Here is a 16,625-nt window from a genome sequence, read left to right on the forward strand (position 1 = left end):
CTTTTAGCAATCTTCTAGCAAATATCACGGCGGGGGACTTCAGAAATGGGCTTCACACATTCTACCCATGCGGGGAATCGAACCCGGATCTTGGGAGTGACGAACCAACGCTTTAACTGAATCAGCAACTGAACAAAAACCCAACAACAACAAAACCAGCAACAAACAAACAAAAGCAAGAAAAAGAATACCCCTCCCCCAAACACAAAGAAACCCCCAAAACAAACAAACAAACAAAAAGAAAACAAACAAAGACACAAAAGAAAACCAACAACAGACAAACAAACAAAAAAGCTAAAAACACATCGATCCAAGGATTAGCCGACAACACGATGATTGATTTTTTCCTTAGATCTTGCACAGCGGACAGGTTAAGAGGTAGTGTTTATGTATGTTGATTTATTAACGTACACTGAATACACCAGCATTCTGTTGTAAGGTGCTCGTGCAAAGCAACGTCTTTCTTTAAAATATATTTACCGCCAATTTATTGATTGATCACTCGTCGTTGGCTAGCTAAATTACCTTTCTAAAGAATGGTGGTCATTATACAATTAGTTGCCAGGTGCGCTATCTTGGCTGACCAACGAGACTATACGCAAATGTGAAAAACCTGAAACAGTCACGCGACCAGTTAAGAAACTATCATCAGTTATAACGTTATATACATACTGAGAAAATTAAACTGCTAAACAGTTGTATACGAATGACATGTCGTTTCTTTATGTGAATATTGATAGCGAATCCATAAGCTAATAGCCTGGTATTATTGTCAGAACTTTAATCTCTTATAATCATGGATTTCAGAAAGCTCATGTATGTACCATGGGTGAAAAAAATGTAAACACACAGATCACATATTGTTATCGAATGTACAACGCCACGACTGGTTGATGCAATGTCTTTGTATGCAATATTTAGAATACATCCTTTATCTGTGAAAACACTCAGGTGTATATGGAAATACAGCCTTCTGAAATTTGTACATTACCTTAGAGCAGTCGATGTGAATGAGTAGTTGTAAAGGATAACAGTGCAGCAGACTATGGTGATAGGGTAAAACCTCGTCACAATGAATGGACGTACATTGATGAGTCATGATCTGGGACGGTACGTTACTACCGTGTGCACGAGCTCGAGCTCGAGCACGAGCACTCGCAAACAAAATGTAAACAAACATGTCGTTCATTGTTATCGAATGTACAGAGCCACGACTTGTTGACTCCGTGTCCTTAAATTCAGTATTTAGAATGCATCCTTTCTCGGGGAAAAGTTAAGCTCTAAATGGAAACACAGTCTTCAATAAATAATCAGTTAATACATGTGTACATAACCTTAAAGCAGTTGATGATGGATGCAAGTAGTCCCGGAAAATCACATTGAGGCAAGTCATGGCGATGAGGTCAAGTCTTGTCGAAATGCATCAACGTAAATTGCTGAGTCACGATATGGGACGGCGTCTTTAACCAGAGCAGGCACGTATGCGCATGCGTTGAAATTGCTATATATAACATTCTGTTGATAATCAAAAATACCTTACTCGTCGCCGTGTAGGTATTAAAACACAAAAACAAAGAAAAAAAGATTGCTTGAGCAGTCACTTCCTGCTGAAATGGCCCTGAGAGGAAAAGTTGCTATCATTACAGGTGAGATATTTTACTGTGTAATGCATTTATACATTTCATGGGTTTGAATCTGCGACTATTGGCATGTCAGCAAGGTTTTATCCCATTTGTCATACGCCCATTCCCCATCCGACCGGGGCGGTGTGTGAGACCAAGAAGGCGACATTGCGCCCCATTTCTTCGGTGTCTCCAGCTCGACCGAGTGACGTCACCCTTATTATCGCTTCAGCAATCTGAACGAATGGAGACGAATGAATTAGTGACAGAATGCAGTATTCTGAAATTCAAAGACAATCTGAAAAAGAATGCAATATATGTGCCATGATCAGAATGTACTTCAGGTACGTCACGTTTAGAGATCGATCATAATTTAGGCGGGTGGTGGGGTAACCCAGTGGTTAAAGCGTTCGCTCACCACGCCGAAGAGCCGGGTTCGATTCCCCCCATCGGTGCAATATGTGAGGTCCGTTTCTGGTATCCACCGCCGTGATATTACTGGAATATTGCTTAAAGTGGCATAAAACTAAACTCGCTCACTCATACGGCTGCGTATGATACAATAGACTAGCTTGCATTTCATGAGCGAGATACAAGGTGATAGTCAACACGTCTCCTCTGCATACCGACTGTTTTGAATATGTGCCTAGAAAAGATGGGTAGGAATAATATTCCATTTCCGATTGGAATTAAACTGTTCAGATTTAAGGCAAACCTCTATTTTCTTAAAGGCTGAGTCTACTCCATTTTGTAGTTTGTATATTCAACCATTTTCCAATGCGAATTTCAGATATCAAAATCTTGTTAATTTTTTGGATCATCAAGAATGGCTTACTCAATTATGGAACGATAGAGAGTGCATGAGTGAGTTTAGTTTTACGCCGCACTCAGCAATATTCCAGCTATATGGCGGCGGTATGTAAATAATTGTGTCTGGACCAGTCAATCCAGTGATCAACAGCATGAACATCGATCTGCGCAACTGGGAACCCATGACATGTGCCAACCAAGTCAGCTAGCCTGACCACCCGATCCGTTAGTCGCCTCTACCGACAGCATAGTCACCTTTTTATGGCATGGGTTGTTGAAGGCATATTCTACCCCTTCTCCGGGCCACTATGAAACGATATGTCAAGGCGTATGTTACCAAAGTAATGAAGATATGTTCTGTGAGCAGACCCAGGCTGTAAATGCACAAGGAGACAATCCAATCACTGACTTTGGCCTTAAGTCACCAGCGTACAATCCGACTCAAGGGCTAGCTTCTAGGCAGGTGGAAACTAAACCTTCCGATCCTGAAGGAACGGTGTTATGGTTCAGTCTGTGGTGTTGTTCCTAATGTTGTTTGTGGTGTTGTTCCTAATGTTGTTTGTGGTGTTGGGTTCTGTTTAAATTCTGACGTTTGTTCAGAAGCTAATGTTTGTGGAACTGCTTCTGTTGTTTGCTGAGATACTGAAGTTGTTTGTGGACACATACCATCGTATTCCAGTTGCGTAGATCGATACTCATGCTGTTGATCACTGTCTTTTAATAATTGTCTGATCGATACTCGGTTATTTGCAGCCAACCGCCATGTAGCTTGAATATTGTTGAGTGCTGCGTATAACTACCCTCACCTACACACGTCTGAGGTTGTTTGGGTTATTTATTTTGCGGGTGTAGTGTCGATGTTGTGTGATGCCCGTTGTTAATGTTTTTGAGGTGTTTTTGTCTGTGGTGTTGTTGAAACTGTTTAGGGGGCTGGGGCACCGCGAAGCATCTGCTGACATTGTCTGTGGTACTGAGATGGTGTTCAGGATATCTTCCGTATTCCTCCCATGATATCATGCTTTCATTCCAAACAACTATCCATCATATATGTTGTAAATGTTGTTTGTGATGCTGCTGACATTGACTTTGATACAGCGCTGACGTTGAGGTTGTCTCCCTTATTCCTCCAACTGTTCCTTTCATAATGTCATGCTTTCATTCCAAGCAATTATCCATCACATATTGAATAATATCATTCTTTCATTTCAAGCAATTATTAATTACACATCACTGTTGCAAATGCTATTTGTAAAGCGGCTGTTTTGGTTGCCTGTTTATGGTTCTATTGATAATATAGTGGTCGTCACTCGTGCTATTTCCTGCGTGAATATTGTTGCAACACTTCAGGAGTCAATGGTGTTATTATAGCTCGTGTCTAGTTAAGTAATCCGATTTCAGCTGAATAGGGAAGGAATCCCGATCCATAATGGTGACCATAATATTAAAACCAGGTCTAATGTCATTACATAGGTTCGCAAACTGTATGAACGAATTCGGAGGCATGCTATATCTTGAGACAATGTTTACGTTTAAAGATCGTAGACAGTCTAATTATCCAGTAAAACTACCCAGACGCTGTGTGTCACACATATGTTGTTTAGGCTACGGCTTAGTCAATATGATTAAGATAGTAACAAATAATTCCATTTAAACTGAAAAGGTGCCCGAGTATTTCAGGAGAAGCTGGGTAAATCCATATTGTATAGAAACTTGCTTCTTTCAGGGCTTTAGCATTGCAGGGAAGAAATTGTAGAAGAGACAATATTGTGGTTCAGGGACTGTGAGACAGGTTAGGGTGCTGTTGTGGGTTCTTGTAAATAAATATAGCACCAATTTCTTACCGAGAAAAAAATATTCAGTGCTTTGGGAAAAAAAGTTTAAAAATACCAGACTTGCGACTTTTCCTCAATGTGATCAGATCCTTACGGGATGATTTTGACAGTCAAAGAGCAATGTTAGTCGAAGGACAGCCCAAAGGTTTCTCATGCCCTTACATATGGACCAATGGATTGCACATGTCCAAACACACGCACGCCCTCCCTTTCTCACCCACTCACACACGCACACACACACACGCACACGCTCGCACGCACACTCACATACACACACTCTCTCTCACACACACACTTCACAATAAATATACGTGGAAGAGTTTGCGTGTTTGATTTTAGTCAACACGATCTTCATTTAAGGTTCCAGTTCAGGAATTGGGGCAGGGATTGCAGTCGCCTTTGCCAAAGAAGCAGCCAAGTTGTCCTTGACTGGTAGGAACCAGAAGAACTTGGAGGACGTTGTGAAGGACTGCAAGAAGGCAGGCTGTCAGGTGAGTAGAAAGCGACAGAGGAAGTCATCGTTCACTACAACCAGAGAGGTCCACGTTTCAAAGTCGTGTCCATTAAGTGATACATGTCCGCAAATAAATAATGGTACAGATTCCAGACATGTCACAAAACAAGTGTACAAAACAGTCGATATCTAACCTCACTGCCAAATCGAAGACGATTATGTAGAATGGAGGTATAATTTATCAATTTGAGTACCTTTCTGCTTTAGGATGTTCTCATAAACGTGGGAGACGTCACGAATGATGCTTTCAGAAATACTCTTGTGGAGGCGACCAAGAAGAAGTTTGGGAAAATAGACATACTGGTGAGTAGTATTCTGGTACTGCAGACGGATGAAGGACATATGAATACGTAAATTCTGTACCACCACGACATATTGGAAAGTGAACATTAAGCATATCTGAGTTTATTTAGAAGTTGTTTGCCAATGAGACTCTAGTGTCACCTCTACAGGCGTACTTTGGAGTACTCGAGTTTTATCCCTATTGACTTAACTGTGTGATAATATCAAAGGATTCATCCTTGATATCTCCAGGGTATATGTTCCGATGAATTTTCACTTTACCCTGATGCATCTACGGCTCAGCCCGATACTTTTATTACCTCCATTTGCCTCCGCATTCTCACAGTAGCCAATCAGCTAAGCCGTCGTTGCAACCGAGTTTGTCAGTGTCGAGAAAGATAGCGGTCGCAGCTACGAAGGTTTGTACGCATTGCGATTCAGATTTGGGGGAAATCATATAGACAAATCTTCAGGTCCGAAACTTTAAAAAAGTACATGCAAAAACACCTTCTACCTCTTTCAGAGAACCTCTGCTTGATTTGTGTTGCCACGTTTAATCGCGTGAATAATTCAATAAAGCGAAAGTGTGAGTTGTTATTGGTACGCTCAACTTCCCGGCGTGTACACCTGATGGGATAAAAAGCCCGCCAAGGGAGACTGTAAAATTTTAATCCATCGGGGTGAGCCGTAGATGCATCCAGGGTATAGTAGAGACTTACCGAACCTTAAACCCTGGCGATATCAGGGATGCAAAAAATTGGGTTTTACACAATGAACCCGTGGTTAATCCAATCCAACAGCGGTTTGACGAGCAAACATTTCGGCCTCCAGGCACTACCAAAAATGCGTTTTAAGAGATTTGAGGGCCAACGGTTAAATAATGGGTAACGTGTCATAATACCGCGGAGGTGTGGATCGTTGCTCATATTATCAATCACCACCGTGATGCATACAGTCTTCCGTACCCGAAGTTACTAGCACATCATATGTCTGTGTTCAGGTGAACAATGCTGGGGTCTCAGATCTGAGTCCGCTAAGATCAACGACTAAAGAACAGTATGACAGAATGATGGCCGTCAACGTGGAGGCACCTTTGTTTCTGACACAGTTAGTTGCACCGCATTTGATTGAAACTAAAGGTACTGTCTGAATGACTGGGAATTCATGTATGGTTTTATGCTTGGATTTCATTTTTGAAAACAATCTATTCTGAAATAAAATGAAACAAACTGTCATGAGATTTACACGCAAAGACACATTATCACTAGAGAATTTATTGTATGCCCTGGAAAACGTGTTGTTACCTCAAATTGTTCAGCTTCTCGTTTCAGAGAAATCATTGTAAGTCGTGAGGCTGTAAGTAAAATAGATTCAATCCTTAACAAACGCCATATATAACTAATTGTAGTAATTATCTCCTTTCGCCACAGGCAAACTGTAGCCAAATAGGGTTGTGCAACATAGAGAAAATGACCAGTCTTCCTACATGGAAGGAGGGGGCACATGTTGTCAACGTACTTCGCTCGCTTCGGCTGGAAACATATTTTAGACGTCAAAATAAGGTGTAGTCACCATCAAAGATAGACACTCATTCCTCACAGCGTTGCCCCCTTTGTCTTCCAAGCTCGTACTTCATAATTGCTCACGTAAAATATGTTTAATTCAACATTTTAAGTGCCACTCGTGGTATAACACGTCGTTCATCGCCCCCATTATCATTCATTCATGATTCTGTTCGTCACCAGCCGCCCTTTACTCGTCCTCATGTGGTGTCGATGCTTGTTATGTGCGAAAATACGATAAACCAATCAGAACTCGCGTAATGGTGGCGTTGCTTTGGTAAACAATAATCCCGATTTCTACAATCGCTTATGGCATTATGAAAAATATCGTCCTGTTGAAAGAATTGAGAGAGTAGCTAACAAAACTGTGCTATCTAATGTGAGTTTTCTTTTATACATAAGAAACATGTGATTGCCGGCGGGAGATTCAAATGCACGAACGTGCGTTTGTTGACATGACGGCTCTTACTTGTCAACTGAGTGTGTTTCTGACGATCTTACGGGCTGGTTGTGATGATTGCACGAGCGCTTTCAACAGTTTATAAATATGTCTTTTCGGGTTTCTAAACAGTTATATTGCATCTGCATGTAACTAATCATCATTTAATCTTGAACACTGGGAATATATTTCACACCTCTGGGAATGTCTTTGGTCATTCATATATTTTTCAGGGAAACGCCAGCAAGGTTTTCTCTTTCTTTTAGGTGTATCAATGATGTTTTTATTCTTTAGAATGTAAAAGCAAAATCAAAACAGCCATAAAATGTACGTGCACTACGTACCTTAAGTACCACTGGAATTAAACAGGAGTAGAGCTATAGTTCCAGTATGAAGTCCTTCCAGAGGGGCACGAGCCCCGGAATAAAACGAGTTGGTCACGATTGCCCATTACCCCTGCCAGCTTCCGGTTCAACGGAGAGAAGGAACAGGGGTGTTAAATCTAAATATATTTGTTTTTATGTTACGAAAATTCTAACAATAACCATGATGAGTAAGAAAATTTAATGGTGGTATTAGGCAATATGATATTCCTTTTTCCACTTCCTTCCCTCCGTTGAACCGAAAGCCGGCAGCGGTAATGGAGGCGAGGAACGATTTGAATGCCACGAGTGAAGTTGAATATGATGAATTAAATATATCTACGTGAGTAATTACTAATTATGAGGTTGGAAAACTGAGAGCACAATCCTGTGAAGAACTGGGTGTCTACTTTTGATGGTGGTGATATTCTATTCTGATATTAAAAATATATTAGGAACCAGAAGAGGGAACCACGTTGCCAACATTTGCTGGTTTCGCCCGCATATAGCAAGACTGGCAATTTTCTATGTTGCGCAGTCACATTTGCGCTACACTTTGCCTCGTGTTTCGACTGACGATAAAATGTCAAAAATGAGCATGAATTTTTACGTCTTTTTTCCTGATCAAGTCGTTTTGTTTCAGGAAACGTGGTCAATACGTCGTCTTGCGGGACGAGCATGATTGTGAGTGTGATGTAAACAAGAATTACTCATAACCTTTAAAACTAAACAACTTTAACAACCACGAAGTCAACTGAGTTTCGAATACGTCAAACGTACCACGCTCTAAGCCGAGTGGATTTTGTATAACCAAAATGAGTGTCGTGTAAGGCAAGACTAAGCGCCAGTGGTTGCAATAAAAGTTTCTTTCCTTTTCATGTTCAGAGAACCTTAAATACACATCAACACTTTTTACTTCTGTATATAATGAAGTGAACAGACTGCTTCTGATATTTTCTTATATTATGCAAAGGCTTTTGAACAGATTTTCAACCTTCTTTTCCGTTCAGATGCCGAATGGAGGTGTGTACATCATGTCGAAGGCGGCCATAGATACATTTACACGATACCTTGCTCATGGTAAGTATCTGTAAACCATATTACCCACGCAAGGTATATCAAGTTCATGGAAGCAAATACGTTTATTCTACTTGTCTTAAAAACTTGACAATGTAAGAATCTAACATTTAAAAGCGATGCGAACTTAATTCATAAAAAAAGCCTTTGTTAGGGTTTGTCCAAATCTCTCCTTACCCATCAGACAGTAATCGGACTGTAAAGCATCTTAAGCAACAAATCAACGATAAACACATTTTCTTTTTACAGAACTGTCTCCGCATGGAGTACGTGTCAATTCTATCAAGTAAGTATATCCAGAAAAAAAGAAACAATAATTGTTGTTGATTATGGCTATGAGGAGATGAGGAAGATTCACTTCGATTCATTCGAGTTCAGTTTAAAATTAGATTCAGTAACCTGAGCAATATCCATTATGTGTTTTCATTTGTAGTCATTCCTTCAGGGAGGGGGAGGGGGGCACTTGTGGAGATGTCTTACTCAGCTCAGTTCGGAATGTAAATAAAGTCAAAAGATGTTTATTAATGATGTAGATGGTTCAGAGTCATACTGACCTTTTCGAGAGTCAGTCACTGATCAATATTATGTACTAAGTAGGCGAGTACTTCACATGTCATATAACTGTACAATGTCATCGTCGTGCATATACTTAACAACAAAAGAAACGAAACTGGTTTTTTTTGTAAACGATTTAAATTGAGGACATACACATGAACATATACTCTTACTAGATTCGTCACCTTCTCCTCCCCCCACGGCCCTAAATATATGATTGTGAGCGAGTGAGTTTAGTTTTACGCTCCTGTTAGCAATGTTCCAGCAATATCACGACCGGGGATACCACAGAGGAACTTCGCACATTGTACCCATGCGGGGAATAGAACCCGGGTCTTCTGCCCAACGAGCGAACGCTTTAACCACTAGGCCATGTCCGATCCCTAAGCGTATAGTACCAACGCCTAAAGCACACTCTGATCATGGCAGAAACATGGTATTTCGAAACTTGCATTTCTTATACCATTTAGTGCATATATCGTGCAGGAAGTAGACGTCATCTGAATTTTTTGAATGTCACAATGGTCTGTAATGAAATTGTTCTACTTCGTTTCTTGCTGTTATTTCCTCTACCTTCGACTGTTCTGTTGGTATATTATACGCCGTGACTGTATTCTGTTACCGTGTTGCATTCACTGTCAGTGTTGCGTTCATATTGATGACTGTATTCGCTTTGCTGTTTTCTTTGTTTCAGCCCAGGCTTTGTGCCCAGTAACATGACCAAAGACGTAACCCCCCAGGTAAATACATTTAACCCACCACATCCTGCTTGGAGGCATGTCATTGATAGCATGAGCAAATGCCCACACCGTTGAGACAGCACAACACTCTCTGGTAACGAACCGCACTCCACAGACCTCCCAGCAGGGACGAGGAGCAGCTTATAAGGGACCGTTCATAGTTTATGGAAAAGGGGTGATACTGATTTGTGCGTGTGCGTGTGCGTGTGCGTGTGCGTGTGCGTGTGCGTGTGTGTGCATTCACATTGTACGTACCTGTCCATGCAAGTTGTTAGCTTGACTAAATACCGCAATATTTCACCAATTCATTCACCTCCTTTCTTTCAGATGGCTGAAGCGATCAGAAAGGTGACACCACTTGGTCGAGCGGGAGACCCAGAAGAAATGGGTCGCATTGTCGCCTTCTTAGTTTCGAATAATGCAACGTTTATAACTGGAGAGAGTCTCAGGGTCGACGGTGGGTTGACAATGACCACACCGGCAATGGGATAGAAAATGTTGTGAGGAGCTGAGGTCTGCTTGGATGCTCCAGTTACAGATTGTGTGAGGAACATTCATGTGTACCAAACACATTCATAGATGATACAATGGACTGTATGGGAGAAGACATTGTTTCGTATTTACTGGAAAATTCTGAAATTGTTCTGAGATGATTACTAATGTGACTACAATGTCATTTGTCAAATTCTGTTAGATATTGTACCACTTAAAGTAAATGGAATAAATACGTACTCTCAAAACGATTTGTTTGTTCGGTCATGAGTGAATGAGTGAGTTTAGTTTTACGCCGTACCCAGCAATATCCCAGCTATACGGCGGTCTGTAGGTAATCCAGTCTGGACCAGGCAATCCAGCGATCAACAACATGAGCATTGATCTGTGTAATTGGGAACCGATGACGTTTGTCAACCAAGTCAGAGAGCCTGACTATCCGATCCCGTTAGTCGCCTCTTACAAGAAGCATATTAGCCGAGGGGTACACAAAGTCGGCAGTCTAGACTACCAGTTGTCCGACTTCCATTTTTGTAGAAGTCGTAGTGGCTGAGCGGGCTAGGCGGCTGATTTCGTGTGCTGGTTGTTAGATGCCTGACTCTGAGGGTGCGATTTCAAATCTGTCAGATATGGCAAACGGAATGTTTTACACATCAACTTTCGACATATAAATGCCATTTAAACTGTCTCAATAATATATTCATAACGTACTCTAAGTGACGATGTGTATGATATCAGATAAACGTGATACAGAGCAAAGAGTTGTTATTTACATGGGCACTTGGCTTCATCATGCATCATTGTTAATGGTTCCAGTATGTTGGATTATTGTTGTTACTGCATCCTTTTGGTTGGACCGCTGACTGTGGAATGGTTCTGTTTCTACATTTAGGTACCAATTCAAGGTGCTTTACTGTCAATCGCGCCTCTTCGTTTCTTGGGTTCATAAAGGAAGGATCGTCAGTTAATAAATTTTATCATCTTGAAGAAATCAAAGAAAGTACAGCTGTAATTTTTGATAACCATGAAAAACATAAATGGTTCCAGCCTTTTTATTATGGCCAAGCGCGACGAAAATCGAATCTCACTGGGGTTGTTGCAGTGATTTTATTTAGGATGAATGTTTGGATGTGGTTGAATACACCGTTTTAGGTTGCGCTAGTGCTGTCACAATGCATTATTTGTCATTACCCCACTCCCCACTAATAATAATTGGTTGATGCCATTAGGTTGGTTAAGACATTTCCAGTTCAGTGATGGCATAAAATGTGTAATTCTTTCAGTGACTTCACAAAATGAATGTTTCCGGTATTTCACATTCAAATAGTATGCCAAAGGAAAGTCTACATCTATCTTAAATTTCCCTAAACGTCAAGCCAAACAATGCCAAGAACATTACTGAAAACCATTTTATACTATCGAGAAACTACGAATGGCGATTAAACTCCTGTGTGTAGTCATTCATGCCCAGAAAGGACTGAATTGTGGGTAATATCGCTTTCTCGCTCTATTGCTTTCTCGCTTCCTTGCTCTACCGCTTTCTTGCACGATGATATCGCTTTCTCGTCTCGTGTTATCGCTTTCTTGTCTGGCGATATCGCTTTCTCGCCTCCAAAATTTAAGGCGAGAAAGTGATGGCCCATATCAGCCACCATACCTTCTCATCTCGCGATATTGCTTTATCGTCTTGTGCTATCGTGAGTGAGTTAATATTTAACGTCACATCGGGAATATTGCAGCCATTTCGTGACGAGAACATACGTGACAAAAAGAATATATATGCATATTATGAAGAACCTGTCGACGAAGGACAGTAAACCCACTAGACTATCACAGTTATTATTAAAACTAGTGTGGAAACTTACAAAATAATAGTATCACTATTTGGACAGTACAATATAAAAACAGACCATAGAGCGCCAACAACAGAGGGTAGAGCACCATACTAGGGGCCATGGGGACTTACAGTACCTCTGCTACCTGCATGGTCCCTAGCTGCATATACACCAACCCTCAGCTGCTGGCGACTGTATGCAAGATTAGCCACAAATTACAATGACACATATACTACAGCTAAAAACGTGGAAGATTAAATCTTACGTACCCTCTAAGGAGGACAATAATTTTACGGTACTTCAACCCCCTTCGAGGATACAGTCTCTAACAATGTTATCTGCTAATTTAACTTCCAATCATAAAATGTTTATCTATTTACAAGTCCTGAAACAGATCTAATTCTTTTTAAAACGCAATGATTAAATGACAACTAACATTACTAAAAAGATGCTTCATACTTCGTGATGTAAAATAGTTATTCCTTGTGATGGAACATTCAACACAGTCAAGCAAAACAAGCTTGACTGTAATTCTTTCACCACAAGGATACGAAACGGAGGATCCTCACCTTTTAACAAGTACTCATGTGTATACCGCGTATGGCCAATGCGACATCGTCACATAATGACCTCCGCAAATCTGGACTGACAACGCAAGTAGGTGTAACCTATATAAGGTTTTATTTCATGTAATTTATTGATACCTACTTGAGTGACCCACGTCTTCTGCATTAGATCACGGATATAAGATCTAACTGTAACTTTTTAATCTGAATATGGAATAAGAAGTGGAGTCACAGCAAGATCAGCCAGTGTATTCCCTGAAATGCCTACGTGGCTGGGTAACCAACAGAAGACGATGTCGTATTGGCCAGTAGCAAGATCATTAAACAATTCAATAATTTCAATTAAAAGTGGATGTTTACAAGAAATATTTTTAATAGCCTGAAGGCAGGAAAGAGAGTCGGAATAGATTATATTTTGGTTACGTTTCGGGTGTCTTTGAATATACCTGAGAGCTGTTAATATGGCGTTTGCTTCTGCAGTTAAAATAGAGCTGTTATCTGGAATTCTAGAAGATATTGTTCTGGATCCAATAACAGTGGCACAAGCCACAGGGCCACCGTCCTTGGAGCCATCTGTAAATAAGGGTTTGTAATTGCTGTATTTAGTTTTTAATTGATTACATCCTTGTTTATATTATAACTCATTAGTTTCTGATTTTTTTTTTGGGGGGGGGGGGGGGGGGGGGGGGAACGTTAAGTGCGAGTCAAAAATAAATCCCAAGAACTTGGCCTCTTTTACAACTTTAATAGCAGTGCCATTTAGAAACAGTTCAGGGTCTTTATGTGGTTTATATCGTCTACAGAAATGTATTTAGAAAATCTGAAACCTTTCTCAAGACACCATTTATTATTTTTGTTTAAACACAACTGCAGTTGCCTCTCAGTAGTATGCATATTTTTACCACGACAAGAAATATTAAAAATAATAAATATTTAATATTAATCGAATCATTTAAAACTTTGGATAAACTGTTGATTTTAATGCTAAATAAAGTAACAGACAAAATACTCCCTTGTGGAACACCTTGATCCTGATTGAAATGATCAGACAGGGTAGAACCCACTCGGACTTGAAATTGCCTGTCATTTAAAAAGTTGGCTATAAATAGAGGCAATCGGCCTCGCAATCCGAAGTCATGTAAATCTTTTAAAATGCCGTATTTCCATGTAGTGTCAAATGTTTTTCTAAATAAAAAAAGACAGACTAAACGCACTAAGTGATCAATGGTACTTCTGTTTTTACGAAAGCCACACTGAATATCTGTTATGAGGTTATTGATTTCTAAGTACCAAACTAGTTTATTGTTTATCATGCGTTCCATGGTTTTGCAAACGCAGCTTGTGAGAGAAATTTGACGATAATTTGAAGGATCGGTATGGTCACGTCCAGGTTTAGGTATTGGGACTACTATAGCATTTCTGATGACGGAAATTTCCCCGACGTCCAAATATCATTAATAATATTTAGAACAGTTTCTAAGTAGGATTCTGGTAAGTGCTTCAGAAGTTGATAATGTATGTTATCGGCTCCTGTAGCAGTATCGTGGGCCTGGTCAAGAGCAGTATGGAGTTCATGAATCGACAATACCTCGTTATAATCTTCCCCGTTATCTGAAGTGAAATTTATAGATTTCTCAGGTACAGAACTCAGGTACATAATTTGTGGAAGAAGAATGTTGTGCCAGTGTTTCACCAAGTTTATTAGCAATACCAGATGTATTAGTTAATAACTGGTCTCCATCTTTGAGGTGGTGACTGTTAGATCTAGAGCCCTTACCTTTGATTTTCTGGATCATATTCCATACTTTAGAAATCGGCGTGCGTGAATTTATCTTAGATACATAGGTTTGCCAAGACTGACGTTTATTTTGTTTAAAAGTACGCCGTGCTTTAGCGTTTAAGATTTTACATTTGTTCAAGTTATGGACCATAGGATGACGACGGAAATAATGTTCAGCTTTTTTCCGTGCCTTGCGAGCCTGTTTGCATTCAACATTAAACCATGGTGTTCGTATGTGCGGAATTACTGAGGACTTTGGGATACATCGATCAGCTAAGTCGTTCAGTTTATCAGAAAAATATCTAATAGCATCAGGAACATCAATGAAAAGTTCAGGTTTAAGTTTGTCAATGCAGAGAGTTACATATAAACTCCAGTTGGCCTTTTTAAAATTCCATCTGGATGATAGAGGGACATCAGATGGGGTCAGGGGTTTTAAGATTGTTGGGAAATGGTCACTTCCACAAAGGTCGTCGTGGACTGACCATTCAAACTCACTCAATAGATCAGAATCAGTAAGTGACAAATCAAGAGCTGAATAGGTTCCTGTGCCAGGGTGTAAATATGTATTTGAACAATCATTATATATGCATAAACCATTGCTTGTAATAAACTCTTCCAGTACTTTCCCTTTAGCATTAATAGTTGTACCTCCCCAGAGTGGGTTGTTGCCATTAAAATCACCCATAATAATACAGGGTTTCGGGAGTTGATTGTAAAGGGGTTGAATATCAGCCTGCTGAAGAACTGAAGATGGTGGAATATATAGAGAGCAGAGAGTAAAAGTAACATGCAAAGTAAGTCGTACTGCAACAGCTTGAAGATTAGTTTTAAGGATAACAGGGCTTTGGAGTACATTATGTCTCACAAGGATGGATGATCCTCCCGTGGCCCTATCACCCGGAGGAGAAAAAGAATGATATGCACTGAAGTGACGCAAGCTGAAAATATCTGTCTGCTTTAAATATGTTTCTTGAAGACAGAATGCTGATGGACTAATGCCCTGGACCAATAGCAGTAAGTCGTTAAAGTTGGTCTTCAGTCCTCGGCAATTCCACTGTATAATATTGTTTTGAGAATCTATCTTTTGGGAGGTATGATTGGGGATCTACCCCGTACCTTTTTAGAGGGCGATACGCCCGTGGCTGGATGGTTTCAGCCACATCCATTCTTTCAAGAGATCCAAACCTATTAAATAGTTGGATCGGATTATCTGACCCCTTTGAAATCCTATCACCTTGATATCCTTTCGAAGATTAAGTTCTTGATTTGTTTTGTTTCACATTTCTTTGAGATATTTGTGGTTTTTGTGCTTGAGACTTCTTCTGAGTGAGAGATGATGATTGACCTTGAGAAAGAGTCTGTATGTCAGAGCGTGAATCAGATGTTTAGTTGACTGTTCATTTGAATATGTTTGAGGCGCGTCAGAGTTCAACCATGCCAACACTGTCTGGCAGTCAACAGATAATGTTGTGACTTTGGTGGTTATTTCAGGGGTTGTCTGGAGGACAGACGCATAAGTTTCTGTGCCTTCCTCAGAGTGAACAAATTTCTTTGCTTCAGAAAAACTGATGTTTCTGGAAAATTTAATTCTATTTATTTTCATGTGGTGTTTCCAGACAGGACAGTCTTTAGAGTATGATGGGTGACTCCCTGAACAGTTGGTACATTTTTTAGCATCATTGTCACAGTCTCCCGTTGTATGAGTTCGTTCACCGCAATGAGCACATGTGACAGGTCTTGTGCATGTATTGACGCCATGGCCAAATCTTTGACATTTGAAACACCTTAATGGGTTTGGAATAAAGGTGTCAACTTTGATATTGCTGTAACCTGCTTTGATTGATGTCGGAGCAGTCGGCGTTGAAAATGAAAAAGGTACGTGTTAGTTGGTTGTGTTTGTGAGTTCTTTCGTGTTGAGAACCGTTTAACGAACATAACGTAGTGATCTCTCATCTCAAACACTATGTCAGCCTCCGTCATATCAGCAAACAACTGATCCCTGTCTCGTACAATTCCTTTACTGGTATTGAGCGTTCTATGTGCTGTAACTGAAACAGGAATGTCGACAAACGAAACTGTTGACATAAGGTTGGTAGATTGCTGTGTCCTGTTGCATTCAATCAGCAAAGAACCTGATCGTAATCTTCGGACGTT

General features: G+C 40.3%; 1 pseudogene; it reads left to right on the plus strand.

Annotated features, from left to right (window-relative positions):
* Positions 1 to 1,583: 1,583 nt before the first annotated feature.
* Positions 1,584 to 10,287, plus strand: LOC137282061 (uncharacterized oxidoreductase MexAM1_META1p0182-like; annotated as a pseudogene).
* The last annotated feature ends 6,338 nt before the right edge of the window (positions 10,288 to 16,625 follow it).

The sequence above is a fragment of the Haliotis asinina genome, chromosome 4, assembly GCF_037392515.1.
Source record: "Haliotis asinina isolate JCU_RB_2024 chromosome 4, JCU_Hal_asi_v2, whole genome shotgun sequence".
In the NCBI taxonomy this organism is placed as follows: Eukaryota; Metazoa; Mollusca; class Gastropoda; order Lepetellida; family Haliotidae; genus Haliotis; species Haliotis asinina.